At 41.8% G+C, this 12,052-nt stretch overlaps 1 protein-coding gene across 3 annotated transcripts in view; it reads left to right on the forward strand.

Annotated features, from left to right (window-relative positions):
- Positions 1 to 652: 652 nt before the first annotated feature.
- trmt61a (tRNA methyltransferase 61A) overlaps positions 653 to 12,052 on the forward strand; it is an 80,299-nt gene continuing 68,899 nt past the window's right edge. The window contains exon 1 of one of the 3 annotated variants that reach the window (XM_062968540.1): positions 653 to 966. The gene's annotated coding sequence lies outside the window, so the exon portion shown is untranslated. Of the gene's footprint in view, positions 967 to 1,845; positions 2,085 to 9,439; positions 9,528 to 12,052 lie in introns of those variants that run through there. The other 2 variants (XM_008115729.3, XM_008115728.2) reach the window with 2 other exon arrangements.

Below are 12,052 nucleotides of genomic sequence, written 5' to 3' on the forward strand. Positions count from 1 at the left end.
ACAAAGAGGAGGCAGTGGATCCTCCTCCTCCATTAAAGTGAGATGACGAAATAGCCAAGCCTTGCAAAGGGAGAGAGATGCTGCATCCCAGGGAAAAGGAAAACAAGGGGGGGTCCGAGGCTGACAGGTGCTCTGGGCACAATCCCAAGCGAGTGAAATTGCCATAGATAGGATCACACCAATGTCAAGCCAGGAAAGACATTCCCCATTGGCCTCCCTCCCTCCCTGCTTCCCAAATCCTTGGACAGAATTTGAATCAGGGATGGTCCAAAACTCCAGGCAGTCACACCTAGAAGCTGTGAAATGGCTGTGATTGAAATAATAACATACAGGACTCTTGTATCCACAGAAGATGCATTTCCAGACTGCGTGGATATGCAAAAAATATGGATAATATCCAATTCTATTGAAATGAAGGACTTCTGGCCCAAGAATACCACACAGCCATGCTGGATTGAAATAATAACATACAGGACTCTTGTATCCACAGAAGATGCATTTCCAGACTGTGTGGATATGCAAATCATATGGATAATATCCAATTCTATTGAAATGAAGGACTTCTGGCCCAGCTGTAGGAGGGAATACCACACAGTATTCGGTCCGCAAGTTCAGCAGCTCAGCGCTTTAACACACTGAAATGGTGATGATGATTTAAATAATAACATACAGGACTCTTGCATCCACAGATGATGCATTTCCAGACTGCGTGGATATGCAAAAAATATATGGAGAATATCCAATTCTATTGAAATGAAGAACTTCTGGCCCAAGAATACCACACAATCATGCTGGAGGAGGACTTAGAAAATGCCTAGAGAGGATGTGTTTTGTTGGATCTGGATCATTAAAACCATGGATACTGATCCTGCGGAAACAGGAGGTTGCGCTTTAATATCATTTCCCTCAGTCAAAGACCATCTGTCAGAGAGGAATTACTTGGAAGGATTGACAGAATTGTGGAAGGTATGTTGCAGCCCTAGATCAACTGTATTAGAGAGGGCACAGTCTGTGCATTACTGTGCGTTACTTAGACAATGTGTTACTTTGTCTAAGGCTTCAATGGCCAGAATCACTGGGTTGCTGTGAGTTCGCCATGTTCCAGAAGCATTCTCTCCTGATGTTTCACCCACATCTATGGCAGGCATTCTCAGAGGTTGTGAGGTCTGTTAGAAACCTCACAAGAGAAGTTTATATATCTGTGGAAGGTCCAGGGTAAGAAAAAGAACTCTTGTCTGTTTGAGACAAGAGTGAATGTTTCAATTAATCACCTTGATTAGCATTAAATGGTCTTACAGTTTCAAGGCCTGGCTGATTCCTGCCTGGGGGAATCCTTTCGTTGGGAGGTGATTAGCTGGCCCTGATTGCTTCGTGTCTGGAATTCCCCTGTTTTCAGAGTGTTGTTCTTTATTTACTGTCCTAATTTTAGAGTTTATTTTTTTAAAATACTGGTAGCTAAATAATAGTTTTTTCTCCCACCCTGGACTTTCCACAGATATATAAACCCCCCTTGCCTGGTTTCCAGTATACCTCACAACCCCTGAGGATGCTTGCCATAGATGTGGGCAAAACGTCAGGAGAGAATGCTTCTGAAACATGGCCATACAGCCTGGAAAACTCACAGCAACCCAATGTATTACTTGTGTGCAATGTAGTGGGGTTTACTTATGAGTAAACATGCCAACCTCACCAAGCTTTTCCTGCATAGCAGGAGGTTGCACTAGATGACCCATGTGATTTCTTCCAACTCCATGATTCCAAGCGCCACACATACATTTTATTCATATCGACTAATCTTGTATCATATTTTTCACAGCCCAAGTTTGTCTCATCTTGGACTCCTTCTTCTGGCTCTATTGAGATTGCAATGATGATTATTAATTGAAAAGAAAGATCTGGGCTGAAATGCAAATAAGAGCTTTAAGGGATTGGGGCTAGCTGGACATAAGCGTCATGTGAGTGATTAACTGCCTCTCTGTATAAACTTCACAGAAAATATCCACGCTCTGGGGGAACTGCCATTTCTCTAAGATCTAACCTCTGCTTGACATTTGCAGGCCAAGCCTGGGAATGTTTACTTGGGGGTAAGTAGTACTGATGGTTTCAGTGGGACGTTGTATTCCAAGGTCAATATGCTTGTATTGCAATTGGGCTACAGATTTTATTTCACAAAAAAAGATTCCTTTTCAGTACAGCTGCCAGCAAGGATTACGACCCCAGTGACAGAGGGTGATGGGAATTGTAGTCTAGCAAAGGAACTCCCCCCATGTCAAAAGAGTGCAGGGAGTGCAGCTTCAAAACCAGCCAGGCTTTGAAGCTGCAAAGCCATGTAATGCTAATCAAGGTGGCCAATTGCAACATTCACACTTGCCTCAAGCAAACCAGAGTTCTTTCTCCCACACTAGACATTCCACAGATACAGTAGAGTCTCACTTATCCAAGCTAAATGGGCCGGCAGAAGCTTGGATAAGCGAATATCTTGGATAATGAGGAGGGATTAAGGAAAAGCCTATTAAACATCAAATTAGGTTATGATTTTACAAATTAAGCAACAAAACATCATCTTTTACAACAAATTTGACAGAAAACGTAGTTCAATACGCAGTAATGTTACGTTGTAATTACTGTATATACGAATTTAGCACCAAAATGTCATGATATATTGAAAACATTGACTACAAAAGTGGCTTGGATAAGCGAGGCTTGGATAAGTGAGACTCTACTGTATATAAACCCCACTTGTTTAGTTTCCAACAGACCTCACAACCTCCAAGGATGCTTGCCATAGTTGTGGCATTTAGCCAACTTGATTAGCATTGAATGGCCTTTCAGCTTCAAAGCCTGGCTGCTTCTTGCTTCAAACAGACAAGAATTCTTTCTCCCACCCTGGACATTCCACAGATACTTCAAACAGACAAGAGTTCTTTCTCCCACCATGGACCTTCCACAGATACATAAATCCCACTTGCCTAGTTTCCAACAGACCTCACAACCTCTGAGGATGCCTGCCATAGATGTGGGTGAAATGTCAGGAGAGAATGCTTCTGGAACATGGCTATACAGCCCGGAAAAACTCACAGCAACCCATTGATTCTGGTCATGAAAGCCTTCAGCAACACAGTGCCAGGAAAGCTTGACATTGTGCAAGTAGTAATGCTTTCAAAAAGCAGCAGAAATAACATTTTCCGGGTGCTCTTTTCCAGCTGATGAGATTGCCTGTGTCATTGTACAGAAAGGGAATTTCCAGCCCAGTGTGGCGAGATGCAATAGAGGAAGAGGTTGCCATAGAGGTTGTATAGAGGAAGTATTTGCAGACGGAGGGGAGGACAGGGATGGGACTTCCTTAACAGAGTCTACCCTGAAGAGCCAGCAAGGACTCATATATTAGACTCTCTCTACTCATAGCTGGAGATGTAGATCACAAATCTACAGAGTGTTTGAAAAAGAACTCCCTATTCACCATTTAAATTAAATGGTGAATAGGGAGTTCTTTTTCAAACACCCTGTATTTTAACCCTTTCCATACTGCTGGGCCCAAGTCCCCCTTGTCCTGGTGTTTGGATTTTTTTTTCCCTGTTTACATCAGGTATGATGAGCCAAAGTAGCTCTGGATCTACAGAGATGATAGGTCTTTGTATGATTGCTAGAACAACAACAAGGATTTCAATCACTGAAGAGCAGCATCAAAATAAATCAGGGCAAGCTAACACCTCCCAACAAAGGATTCCCCAGGCAGGATTCAGACAGGCTTTGAAGCTGCAAGGCTTTTCATTGCTAATCAATGTGATTAATTGCAACATTCACACTCGCCTCAAACAGACAAGAGTTCTTTCTCCCACCATGGACCTTCCACAGATACATAAATCCCACTTGCCTAGTTTCCAGTATATCTCACAACCTCTGAGGATGCCTGCCATAGATGTGGGCAAAACATCAGGAGAGAATGCTTCTGGAACATGCCATACAGCCCGGAAAACTCACAGCAACCCAGTGATTCTGGCCATGAAAGCCTTCAACAACACATTGAGCATCAAAATAGTTCTTCACTGTACCTTTAATTAAACTATGGAGATTAAGACTGCTTAAAGCAGCCATGAATCCAAATATCAGGACTACAACGCCCAGTACTCTTCCAAAGGTTCTGGAAGCTGCCATTAAAAACAGCATGTTTTGAAAGCTCTGCCAAGCCTGGATCTTTTTTTTTTCATGCAGAAGGGCTTTGAATGCCATCCAGTTCTGATACTCAAAAGACATTCCTTGACACAGAATTATGTAATTCTAATCCACTTAATGGATGTTGATGTTCCAGTGAAAAGCCCGAGTTCTGGAAAATGCCTCCCTCCCCCCACTCCCCTTGGCATGATGAAAGAGGAAACGGATTTTTGAAGATGCAATCTGTTTCTTGTTAATTGCCATCAAGTTAGCTTAGATTTATAGTGACCCGATGAATGATAGGCCTCCAAGTCACCCTGTTCTCAATAGCTTTCAGACGCAGGGCCGTGGCTTCCTTGATTGGGAATAACTATTGTATAAAAATAACAATAAATTCCTTAAAACTGGAGAAAACGGCAGGAGACCTACATCCAGATGTTGCTGGACTGCGTCAGCGATTCTCAAGATGCTTTGGATTTCAGATCCCATAATCATGAACATCAGCCAAGCTAAAACACCTGGAGGACCAAAGTTTTGGAATAGCTGCTGAAGGTGTTATCCTCTCCATCAGCTATGCTTGTTAGTGATATTGGAAATTGAAGTTCAACAACACCTGGAAGGCTACAGATTGCCCATCTCTGAGTACAATAACTTATAGAATTGCACCAAATCATTTAGTAAAGACTTTCCTAAAAGGGATCAGAAATTACATTTTTTTTTTTTTGGTTAGCATGCATTAGAGCACATAAATAATGATTCGGCAGGGAAGAGGAACCATGGATCTCGCTAGTTGGAGAATTCTGGATGCAACCACTGAAAGGTTCTGTTACAATAATGATTATGCACAGGAGAGAGCTTGTAGAATGAATGCAACCAGATAGAAAACCAGTATGACTGTGCCCTTAACCATTTGGCCCACAGGTGGTATGACCTCATGAGAAACAAGACAAGGATCCTATAACCTTAAATAATTGAAAAGAACAGGAAATTTCAACAGGCAGAGGCAGTACAAAGGGCTGCACCTTCTAAAAATTGCCTTTTAAGGAGAACTATTAAATATTTTAAGAGCCACACAACAGTTGGCAAGGGATTACAAAAGCATCTGGAACATTTGGCTGTATCCACACGGCAGAATTATAGGAGTTACATACCACATTAACTGCCATGGCTCAATGCTATGGAATTGTAAGTAAGTACAGTAGATTCTCCCTTATCGAAGCTAAACGGACCGGCAGAAGCTTGGAAAAGCGAATATCTTGGATAATAAGGAGGGATTAAGGAAAAGCCTATTAAACATCAAATTAGGTTATGATTTTGCAAATTAAGCACCAAAACATCATGTTATACAATAAATTTGACAGAAAAAGTAGTTCAATACGCAGTAATGTTATGTTGTAATTACTGTATTTCCAAATTTAGCACCAAAATATCACGATATATTGAAAACATTGACTACAAAAATGGCTTGGATAATCCAGAAGCTTGGATAAGTGAGACTCTACTGTAACTTTATTTTTCTATCCCGCCACCATATCCCGGCTGGGATTCGGGGCAGCTAACACAGGATAAAGGCCTGAAAATAATAACCAAAGTACAACAAATAAAACATTACAAAAAGTAAAAACACAATGAAACGACATTATACAGAACAATAATGTTGTGGGATTTATTGTTTTGTGGTTTTTCAACACAACCAATGGCGTACAAGAACAGCTGGAGGGCTACATGATTCAGGAAAATTGAAAGCAAGTAGGTAGGCTTGCCACTCCTCCATATGTGTTTTAATGGCTAAAGAAATTCAACAGCTTTCCTTCTCTGTTAGAGCTCTGGTGTCGTCACAAACTACAAATCCTAGGATTCCCAAGGATGGAGCCATGGCCATTAAAGGGGTATCAAACTGCTATAATTCTAAAGGTGTGAATAGTCTCTTTCACCTAAGAGGTGATGTTGATGGATGAGAAAAGGTAGCTAAAACCCCGGACTTGACGTATAGGGTAGAGTCAAAGTGGACGGAGTTTGCAAGATTGTATAGAGCTCACTGAAAACTACAGATTCCTTAACATGACAATAATGGAGTTGATGCTTGTTTCAGGTTTGCTTCTAGTGCACGAAATAATTAAATAAACAAAACAATGACTACAAATCCAGGAGAGGTTTCCATTGCTTTCTCACATAACAGAAATGAAATCGTAAACTAGGGCTGGGGAAAACATATTCCATTTCTGATGTCTGGCTTTTCATCACAACCAATGGCGTACAATTCTGGGAATAGTAGTCCAAGAACAACTGGGAGGCTACATGATTATGACTCCTGATTCAGGAAAATGGACAGTAAGTAGATAGATATGCCACTCCTCTATATGTGCTTTAATGGCTAAGGAAATTCACAGCTTTCCTCAATATTGCTTAGGAAAGGCATCACTAGGGTTGGTGTCACTTAGTGCAGTAATTCATGGTGTCATCGCCATAGATGGTACCATAATATTGTAACAGAAATAACAGAAATAACAGAAAATTTGACAAAATCAGCAATTATAAATATCAGCAGCAATGAAAACAACCGTATTTGCTTGTAGCGCATGCATTTATTGGGGGCATGTAATATAATGGGAAGAAGCCAAAACTACCCATGTAGTTAGTACCTTCCGTGAACAATGACTCCAGGCTTAACCACAGAGCTGAATTTCTTTGACCTGCCTGTAAAACAAGACTTTGTGCGCCACTCTCTGCAGAACATCGTGTTTCATAACATTGTGATGCACCATTAATTTAAATGGAGTAAGATATTGCTAAGTGTTTGTAGAACTGGTTCTTTGTTCAAGATTTACACGGGGCTGTTGCAATACGCTCTGTCAACGGCTCCAATTAATAATTTCCTACTTCAAGCTGCATCTAGTGTTACACGGAAATACAAACCTGGGTTTAATGAAACCGTAGGTAAGGAAGCGTGTGAGTTTCCACAAAATCGGGGCCAACAACACCATGGGTTATTCATGACCATCTCTACTTCATCTACCCCCAAAGTGTGTTGTGTGGGTGAAACAAGAGGATGGAGGAGAGACCTATATCCACCACCTTGGCCCCCTCAGAAGTAGAATGAGGTGTTTTAAAACTATAGAATTAATGCAGTCTGACACCACTTTAATTGCCATGGAGTAATGCTATGGAATCCTTGGAACTGTAGTAAAATTACAATGCCCATGATTCCGTAGCATTGAACCATGGTAGTTTGTTTTTTTTCATGTCAGGAGCGACTTGAGAAACTGCAAGTCTTTTCTGGTGTGAGAGAATTGGCTGTCTGCAAGGACATTGCTCAGGGAATGGCCAGATATTTTGATGTTTTTACCATCCTTGTAGGAGGCTTCTCTCATATCCCCGAATGGAGCTGTGTGATCGAGGTGACCACCCCCCCCCCCAGGACTTTGTAAAAGATAGTTCAAAAATCAAGACTTTATGTTCTATATTCCATATATTTATAGTAGAAGGTGATTGAGACTTTTTACTGGAGTTTACTGTGGTTTACTAAAACTCTCTGCACAAAAGGTGTTTGACCTTTTAGCCTGAGGCAAGAGATAACAACTTCATGAATTGTAAAATCATGCTGCTAAAACTCCACTTTTATGAATTTCCATGCTGGGTTCTCCAGATGTTATGAACTTCGTTCTTATCAAGTATTTTCAATTGTTTATATCATTCATGATTCCCCTTTATGCAATGTAACTCACTTTTATGAATTTTTCCCTTATTTCCATGAAATCTATCTATCTGCCTATATGTATCTGTACTCTTTGGGATCCCCGGAAAATATGTATTTTTCCCAGCATAGTTTATATTCCAACTTTATTTTATTTTTCATTTTATTTCATATAATTGTCAAATTATGAAATCAAATAAGAAATATTTTGAACTCAGCATGAACCGCGGAACTTATCCCATTTCCTATGACCCAGGCTTCCTTTCCCAAAAAAACAAAAGGATAATCTGCCACCGCTAGATCCAATCAAATTCAAATTGCATGGACAATATAGGGCTTGAGTCGTCGAATTCGGAGATTGCTGACCTAAAGGTGATTCGCCCCAAGGCAAACATTGTCATAGATCACCCAAAGAAATACCCAGGACACCTCAGGAAGGCGCCCTGCAGAGCCTGTCAATATGGCTCATCACCACCCATCTTTGCTTCCATCTCTGACACCCCAAGGCATATCTGAAATCTGTATACGTGACAGAAACCCGGACATCCTTGATTGCTGCCATTAATACAATAGCACCCTTTAGAAATCAGCCTAGCAGGACTTAATCCTCTGGTTCCTGTCCCCGTCACCTCATTGTTTCGCTAACTCCCGCCTTCTCTCTCCTGATTGGCCCGAGTGGAGACGTAAGGCAGCTTCCTATTGGGCTAACGGAGCGAGGCGGGAAACGAAAGCCCGCCTCGTTCAACCTTCTAGCCTATCAACGATCAGATGGGCGGGGAAGCAGGGCAGGAAATTCAAAGGGCTGTCAGACTGAAATTTTGTATAAATATGGCTTTATTTTGATTGTATGGGACTTCTAGTAAGTCGAATGATCGCTACTAGAGTCCTCTTCAGCTGAATTGCTCAATAAAGACTACTTGGCGGATTTTCCTTCAACTTTGGCGGACCTTCTTCATTTCGGCTTCAGGTTGTATTGCGGCTCGTATTTTCCTTTTGGCTCCGCCAAGGTCCGTTCTCTCAGGACCGGATCGGGTCTCTCCTCAAGGGCCCCGATCCCCTAAAACGCGGTCGACAACAGCTGGAGCTGATAGAGGGAGCTCATCCGAGCTCTCCCCAGGTTGGATTCGAACCGGTATCCTCCAGGTCAGCAACCCAACCTTCAAGTCATCAGTCCTACAGGCGCAAGGATTTAACCCACTGCGCCACCAGGGGCTCCTTACCATGGCAGTTAAAGTATCAAACTGCATTAATACAGTGTTGATCAGTGGTTCCCAACCTTTGGTTTTCCAGGTATTTTGGACTTCAACTCCCAGAAATCCCAACCATCTTACCAGCTGTTAGGAATTATGGGAGCTGAAATCCAAAACACCTGGAGGACCAAAGATTGGGAACTGTTCGTGTATATGAACCCCTATACAAAATGGTCCCAGTGTTGCATTTTGACATAACATACATGCAACAGCCAAAAAAACACATTCCGTTAGGGTGTCCACATACAAAAAGGGCTACTGCACCTTTAAGAGAAGGGATTTCAACAGGTGCAGCCTGTTCTGTGCTGCAATTCCCCTTTGGCACTATAGTTAAATGTTTAAGAGTCCTATCTCCTTTTGCATGTGACCATCCTCCCTTTCATTCAGAAAAACAGCCCAGCCCTTTCTTTCCCAGCGACAACATTCCTCAGGTCTGTAACAAGTTCAGAGAAGGCTCTGATTTCCTCCTGCTACTCCCATGCCATCAAAGGAGAGGCAAGCAGACCCACTGTCTCATTAGCAGGGCTCCAGCCGAGATAATTCCCCTTAATTCCATCCTGAAAGGTCCCACTGGGTTATCTCCTGCTTTGTTCGGCTTATTCTGGTCCACGGTGGGAAAATATGTGGCCTTCCGACTGTTGTTGAATTGCAATTCCTATCAGCATATAAGGGATAAGGAAAAATGGGAGGTGCACTTTCACAACAGGTGGAGAGCTATATGATTTAGAGAAATGGTTTGCAATCAGATATTTTGGGCATTAACTCCTAAAATAATAATAACTTTATTCTTGTATCCTGCCCCATCTCCCCAAAGGGACTCGGAGCAGCCCACATGGGAACCAAGCTGAGTAGTACACAATAAAATAAATCAACATAGGCACATTTAACTTATAAACGGAGCCTCCGATGGCATAGTGGGTTAAAGCCTTGTATCTTGAAGGTTGGGTTGCTGACCTGAAGGCTGCCAGGTTCGAATCCAACCCGGGGAGAGCGCGGATGAGCTCCCTCTATCAGCTCCAGCTCCATGCGGGGACATGAGAGAAGTCTCCCACAAGGATGCTAAAAACATCAAAACATCCGGGCGTCCCCTGGGCAATGTCCTTGCAGACAGCCAATTCTTTCACACCAGAAGCGACTTGCAGTTTCTCAAGTTGCTCCTGACATGAAAAAACAAACAAAAACAACTTATAAACGTATAAAATCATAAAAACATTCAATAAAATCAGATAAAAGCAACTCGACAATGATAGCCAGGTGCAGTGAGCGTATTCAAAAATTGGAAACCCACATTTATGTATGTGGTTTTATGCAAAAACCCACTGGCAGTATGGCCAATGGTCAGATATTTGAGGATCTGAAATACAAATCCAGAGTTGAACAGGGTCCTAGAATAAAATATCACAATGAAGGAAACTTTGGTCAAAGACCTTTCCTTGTCTACATTCATTTTGCATCTAGAGTGCATCTACACTATAGAATTAATGCAGTTTGAAACCACTTTAACTGCCCTGGTTCAATGCTATGGAGTCATGGGATTTGTAATTTGGTGAGGCACTGGCACTCTCTGACAGAGAAGGCTGAGCACTGAATAAAACTTATTGATTTATGACATTTCTACCCTGCCTTTCTCTACCCCGAAGGGGACTCAAAGCGAACCTCAACTCCCAGAATTCCCAAGAATTGGCAAAGCTAGCTGGGGCTTCTGGGAGTTGAACTCCTAAACACTTGGAGGACCACAGGTTAGGAATGGCTGAACTACAAGAACAAGGTAGAGGAGTAAGCAGTAAGAAAACTTGGTTTATTACCAATCAATCCCATGCCACATAATTTCAGTGGCTCAGTAAGGAAAGACAAAAACTATCTAAATAGCGTATTGAATAATTTACACCCATGTATATTTGGAGAATGTCCAAAGCAATGAGAAATTAAAAGGTTTGTCACTTGTATCAAAAAAACCCACCTAAAAGTATGTGCCAGACAAAAATGTTCTGGGCGGAGAGTACCATTGACCAGTTGTTTTCCCTTTCTCTTAACTGGTTGCCTTTTTTATATGGTGGGTAATCCTAATCAAGGGTTCTAAAAGAGGTTGCAATACAGTCACCATTTCACATTAGTAGTTTTGACTTTTGCTGATTTCATTACTCATTTTCGACTTGGGACATTTTGGTCTTAAAATGGCTCTTCCAATGGTTATATGGAGACTTCTCAGGATTATTGTATGTGTTTCCTTCATTTGTTTTCTACATTAAAGTCCCTTCTGAGTTGACAATTTTTCCTCATTCCATTGAATAGAATTCTGGATTTTTGTCCCAAAGTTCCCCTTTCTAGCACCACTGTGTTCACAACAAAGACTGGCGCAGCTTGGAGGAATTTCTTGGACTACAACACCTATAATTTCACAGCCGATGTGGCCAACTGGCTATACTGGCTTTAGGATTTTGGGAGTTGCAGCCCAAACAAGTGACTATATCCATCTCCTGACCTGGCAACCTTGATTACATGGGCAGAGGCATGATGCTTACCTGCTTCCTCTCACATCATCCCATCCCTGTGGGTTAATTATAATCTGGTGTATATTTGAAGTTCAGTGCTCTAAACCCAAAGTAATCTTGGCCACTTTGCTTGAGGCTTTTGTTGAGATGGGACACTTGTGTTTTCACCTTTCCCCCCTGCAGTCTGCTAATAATAGAAGGCTGCATTATGCATTGCCTTGACCAACTCTGTAAGCATCTTGTTGAATTATACAGCAGGTGATCTTGAATTATAGAGCAGCAGGCAAGTTTGCAACCAAATACCGAACCTTCAGGTAATTGCAACCAAGGTTTCCAACACATAGACGAAGGGAAGACTCATAGGAGAAAGTTACTCAAGGGCATGGTATTGGTTTCCCTGGTGGCTTAATTATAAATGTGAAGTAAATAAGTGCCGTCAGAAAACAACATTGGTTACACTTCCG

Source organism: Anolis carolinensis, chromosome 1 (genome assembly GCF_035594765.1).
Source record: "Anolis carolinensis isolate JA03-04 chromosome 1, rAnoCar3.1.pri, whole genome shotgun sequence".
In the NCBI taxonomy this organism is placed as follows: domain Eukaryota; kingdom Metazoa; phylum Chordata; class Lepidosauria; order Squamata; family Dactyloidae; genus Anolis; species Anolis carolinensis.